The following is a 6,223-nucleotide window of genomic DNA, read 5'->3' on the forward strand; positions in this document are numbered from 1 at the left end:
TCAATATCTACTCTATACAAAGTGTGCCCTTTGCATCTTCTCTCGGTCCCTCTAGGATATCTAGGTGAGTCAGGGGTTCCTTCGCTGGATTCCTGCCACTCCCTCCTGGCCTGGATCCTTACTTTCTGCCTGGTCACTTAATTTTTCTCTGTATTTTCCATTTGTTTGGATAGAAGCTTCCAGATCTGGGATGGTGGCTTTTCTCCCTATCCAAAGCACTCTTCACCCTTTCCTCACTTCTGGCAGGCCCTAAGTTTTTATTCACCCTAAGTTTAAATAGATATAGAGAAGTGTTATGTAAAAGTTGACATTTGTGGTAGGTAGCTTCCAAGATGGCTCCTGTTGGTCCACTTCCCCTTATTCACCCCTTTTTACATACCAGTCCCCTTGAGGGTAGGCAGGACCTAATGCTTTGGTTTGAACAATAGAATAGAATAGAATAAGGCAAAGACATGAACTATCACTTACAAAATAAGGTTAAAGAAAGACCATGACTTCTGTTTTGCGCAGCCTCTTTCTCCCAGGGAAGCCAGGCTATGAACTACCTGGGAGGGGCCCAAGTGGTAGGAATCAAGAGGGTCTCTGGCCAGCAGCCAGGGAGGTGTTGAGACCCTCATTTCATAATTATAATTATTAGTACATAATTAAGCCAAATAATATAGATACAATATACACATTGATATATTGTTATTATTTTGAGATAGGGGTCTCTCTATGTTGCTCAGGCTGGGTTTGAACTCCTGGCTCAAGTGATAGTCCTGTCTCAGCCTTCCAAGTAGACAGAACTATAGGCACCTATGTTTCACTGTGCCTGACTTGATAAGTAATTATTAAACATAAAAATAAACTGTTATTTAAAATTTGCCTCTTTTTAAGAATTTCTTTTTAGTTATAGATGGACCTTTATTTATTTAATTTATTTCATTTCTTTGTGGTGCTGAGAATCAAACCCAGTGTCTCACATAGGCTAGGTGAGCTTTCTACCATTGAGCCACAACCCCAGCCCTGAAATTCATCTCTTAATGAAGTGAATGGATTTTTTTCTTCCTAATTTTTTCATGTATGTCTGGACAAATATTGCTTATTCATCAAGTGAGACAAAATTCAGTTAAATTTATATTTAAATATTTTAGAAGGCCTAGGCTTGTAGCTTAGTGGTAGAGTGCTTGCCTAGTACTTATGGCACTGGGTTTAATCCTCAGCACCACATAAAAAATAAATAAATAAAATAAAGGTATTGTGTTCATCTACAACCAAAAATAAATAAATAAATAAATTTGGATGTGAACCTTAAAAAACTTGCTTACATCAATAATATGACATTAGTTTTGCCGCAACATGTTACTCAATTATTTGAACCCCTCCTGAGTTGCATGCTAAAAAGTAGGAACCTATCGGTCACCAATTTTTTTGTTTGTTTTGTGGTGCTTGGGATTGAACCCAGGGCCTCCTGCATATTAGGCGAGTGCTGTGCCTCTGAACTATATATATCTACAGCCCTCACTAAATACTTACAATAATTTGGCAGTGACAATTTGATTGAGGCTGTTTTGGAAAGGCAATATTTGAAACACACCTGACTTGCCAAAAAAAAAAAAAATTCCATTTATCCAACTATATACCTAGTGATTAGAGTTCCGTTGGATACCACTATTTGGGATTGTTCGTTTGTGTCATGTCTAGGGTACTTTCCACACCCCAGGCTGGTGAGGGGCCTACTTTTCTTCTGAAACTGGGAGAAGGATGAGAATGAAAACAAGGGTGGGAAAGGAAGGAGTCTTCATATACATCTGCCAACTTGATGGCTGATAACTTCCCATGCAGGTAAATTCCTGAGAGGACACAGGGATGCTGAAACTCTGGAACCCCATTCCCTCCAAGACAAAATCAGCACACTTTTTCTGTAAGGGATCAGATAGTAAATATTCTAGGCTTTGCTAGACTAAAATGTCCCAATTACTTCTTAACTCTGCTCTTATAGCATCCATAAGCACAGGAGAGTGGCCATGTTCTAATAAATTTATCTGGACACTTAAATTTGAATTTATATACAATTTTCACCTGTCCCCAAATTTTATTCCCCTTTTCATTGCTTCCCCTAATTATTTAAAACTGTAAAAACCATCTTAGCTTGCTAGGTGGTGGGGGAGCAGACCAGAGGCCCTAGGTTGCTGACCCCTGCCCTAAAGCATCCCTATAGGCATGCCCTCAGGAGAGCCTCCTGGGGCTCTGGGGAAGGTGTACTCTAGTATGAAATTGCCACCGGGGCTCTTGAGCCTGGCTGCATGTTAGAGTCACCTGGAGTGATTTACAAAATACAACTGTCCATCCCCACCCTTGACTCAGATGATCTAAGTATTTTTTTTATATCTTTATTTATTTATTTATTTATTTATTTTATGTGGTGCTGAGGATCGAACTCAGTGCCTCACACATGCAAGGCAAGTGCTCAACCACTGAACCCCAACCCCAACCCCAGTCTAAGTATTTTTAAGAATTTACCATGTGATTCTAATGCACAGCCTGATTTTGAACCACTGTTCTGATCACTGTAGGCTCTGCACTGTTTATAGGTTATTACTGTACTGCTTTGTGATGTGGTTACTGTATTTTATCCAGTAGAAGGCATCATCATTGTAAGATGAAGTCCATTAAAACCTCTAAAATGGGTTTCTAGTTGGATAAATTAGGTCTTGCCTTGCCTACAAGATGGATCCTCTCTGATAGTGATGGTTCTGGCTTCCTCAGCTCTGTGCTCCTCTCAGTCTTCAGCGCATACGTAGCTGAGGATGTGTAAGCTGCTCCATGAACACTTGCCAAGTGTATAACAATAGCAGGCTGCTTTGTTTATTGCATGTTCTCTGGACTTTTTTCTTTTCCCTAACAGAGACTCAAACTGTATTTATTGACTATGAAAGAAGCTTAGAGTGATACCAGGAGTGAGAATCAGGTAGAAATTGGAGAACTTTGTGGTGTCTTTGGCTATGGAAAGAGGGAAATGGTCACTGAATCTAGGCAGTGAGGAAGATAGGATTAGGAAATAGTCTGTGATTGATGTTCATCTTTTCATTATTTGAAATCATGTCATTTATTTGACTTCTTCCGGGTGTACTCTGTGTGTATAATCTCAATGAAGGAAGGACTAGGAGTCACTTTCCACCATATTCTCAGTATCTAGAATAGCACCTATCTCAGCAAATGATCAGTAAATATGCTTTGAGTAAACTATTGAATAAATGTGTCACCTGAGATTTACTAAAGCCCAAGAGGATTTATTTCTGTTTGGAAATTTTTCTTACAGCAACTGGTGTTGAGTTGCAAAATTTAAATCCTAGTTTTTCTTTAGCCTTTAAATTTAACTTACAAAGCTCTCCGGTTCATTTATTAATCTAATAAATAATAAAATAAGAATAAATAAGAACAATCACTTTTACTAGTTCTTTGACTCGTGTGCTCTGAACTCACAGATGTAACAGATTAGATCCTCTTTAAACATTTAACACCGCTTAAAGCTCGATTGATTAAACTTCCTTAGACATTTCAAACCACAGCACAAATTTTATGTGTCTGCTTCTCTGCATTTCAAATGCCAACTGATAGACTTAAAAATTTAACAGGCAAGATAATTCTAAGCCTATAAATAACACTTGAAAATATAATCAATCAAACTGTTTACACACTGTAATTGGTTATTGAAATAATGGTCACCAATTTGATCATGCTTGAGTAATTCTTTTCACACTGACTCTGGGCTTGATTGTTGGTATCATTTTGACCAGTGGAACAATAGCAAACTGGGGCTGTTCTGTCTTGCCAAGTTTTGGAATTCTTAGGCTTCCATGCAAGGAAGGCTGGGCTAACCAAAGGAGGATGAGAGATCATGTAGAGCAGAGACAGGCCATCCCAGGTTAGGTTCCCTAGATCACCAACCTTCCAACAACCAGACATTGGGCATTCAGCACCAGCTGAATCAGACCAGAGCAGAAGAGCTGCTCCAGTGACACATGGAATGGGGAGAAATAATAAGAGAAAACTTAAGCCACTAAGTTTTGAGTGGATTTTATTATGCAGCTGAAACAAAATGATATACAACCTGTAATTCTTCTAATATAATGGATCTTCACAGGCCAAGACTTTTTTTCCCTGAAACCTGGAACATTTATTCATCTTATAACAGAGATTGCTTTTATGTTTGTGCTTCAAATTTGAATCAATAAGGTAAGGAGCCCTGTATCTATCTATCTATTTTTAAAATATTTATTTATTTATGTATCTTTAGTTTCAGGGGAACACATTATTATGTTTTTATGTGGTGCTGAGGATTGAACCCAGTGCCTCATGCATGCTAGGTGAGCACTCTACTACTGAGCCACAACACCAGCCCGCCTGTATCTATATTTTAATTAACTATTTTGCTGCTTGATTGGATTCTACACCCTTCTAATATTTTACTTCCTCTCTTTTTTCAATTCTCATTCATATGGGATATCTAAGACCATATGTGGATATCTCCCCCATGGCCAATGAGACAATCACCCTTATAACTATTTATAACTATATATTTTGATATTTTAAAGCAAATTAATTTTTTAAAATAATTTTTTAGTTGTAAATGGACACAATACCTTTATTTTATTTGTTTATTTTTATGTGTTGCTGAGGATCGAACCCAGTGTCTCACATGTGCACTGAGCCACAACTGCAGCCCAAATAAATGTTTAAAAAAATTTTTTTTCCTTTCTGTGTATGTGTTTGTGTGCATGTGTATGATTCTGGGGATGGAACCCATATGCTAGGTAAGCACTTTACCACTGAGCTACATCCCCAGCCTGTGATTTCTTGATATAATAAACAACATCAATGCAATATAATTCATACTAAGGTGAAAATAAAGAGAATATCATGATCACATTAATGTAGACTAACCAATCACCCTTTTTATAAGTTGAAATTTTCTTCTAGTACATTTCATATTGTATCTCTTCTGGACCACCACTATATGGTTATTTTTCTTAGACTTGTTCCAATATAATTTAATGATTATTTCCTTTTTATTATACAAATTGTAACATCTCCAGTAGAAGATCCTTTAAGCTTGCTCTTGTTATCCACAATGGATGGTCTAAAAGCATCTTGCCTTCTGGGAATTTCTCTATTGGTAGAGATGAACATTTTTTCATATGTTTGTTGATTAATTGTATTCCTTCTTCTGTGAAGTGTCACTTCAATTCCTTAGCCCATTTATTCATTGGGTTATTTGGTTTTTTTTCAGTATTAAGTTTTTTGAGTTCTCTATATATCCTCGAGATTAGTGCTCTATCTGAGGGGCGTGTGGTAAAGATTTTTTTCCCATTCTGTAGGCTCTCTCATTACGTTATTGATATGGGATAAGCTGCTTTTCATCAAGCTACAGTTCTTTCAGTGGTGTGTTAGAGACCCCATCCAGGGTTCTCACAATGTATATCAAATTGAGTCTGAATTGGGTAAGTCTGCTGTGGACCTTTTTCCCACCTCTGGTACTGGAGATTAAACCTAGGGGTTCTCTACCATTGAGCTACATCCCCAGCGTTTTTTGTTTGTTTGTTTTACAGGATCTCACTAAGTCCCCAGGCTGGTCTTGAACTTGCAATCCTCCTGCCTCAGCCTTCTGAGTCATAGGGATTACAGGCATGTGCCACAGTGGCCTTGCAAAAGCACTATTTTAAAAAGTGGTGGTAGTGGCACCCAGTTTTGAGTATTGTTAAGCCAAAGCCCTTGGATAGATTCTAGGAGGTTTGTAAACACTTGAAAATAATTTTTGCAAAAGGCTAGTGTGGATGTGATTTCCTCTGGAAGGAGAGGTCATAAATTTCATTAGGTTCTTGAAAGAATGTTGGCACTAATGAAGCTAATGAGAAATATCACCATGTTACACAACCACAATGCTGACTTAATCTACTCTTTTTACTTAATGATAAATGAACTGAAATTCTGATGAAGCAGATTACTCGCTGAAGTCACATAGTTTGTAAATGGTGGAGGGTGGGGAAGGGGGCGGGGCAGGTACCAGGGGGTATGCTTTGTAAAGAAGCTCCTGGGGCTGGGACTGGGGCTCTGTGGCAGAGCACTTGTCTTGCACATGCGAGGAACTGGGATCAATCTTCAGCATCACATAAAAATAAACAAAATAAAGATATTGAAAAAAAAAGAAGCTCCTAACTCTTAGTTTGGGGTATTCCTGTTC

The sequence above is a fragment of the Callospermophilus lateralis genome, chromosome 4 (genome assembly GCF_048772815.1).
Source record: "Callospermophilus lateralis isolate mCalLat2 chromosome 4, mCalLat2.hap1, whole genome shotgun sequence".
Classification (NCBI taxonomy): Eukaryota; Metazoa; Chordata; class Mammalia; order Rodentia; family Sciuridae; genus Callospermophilus; species Callospermophilus lateralis.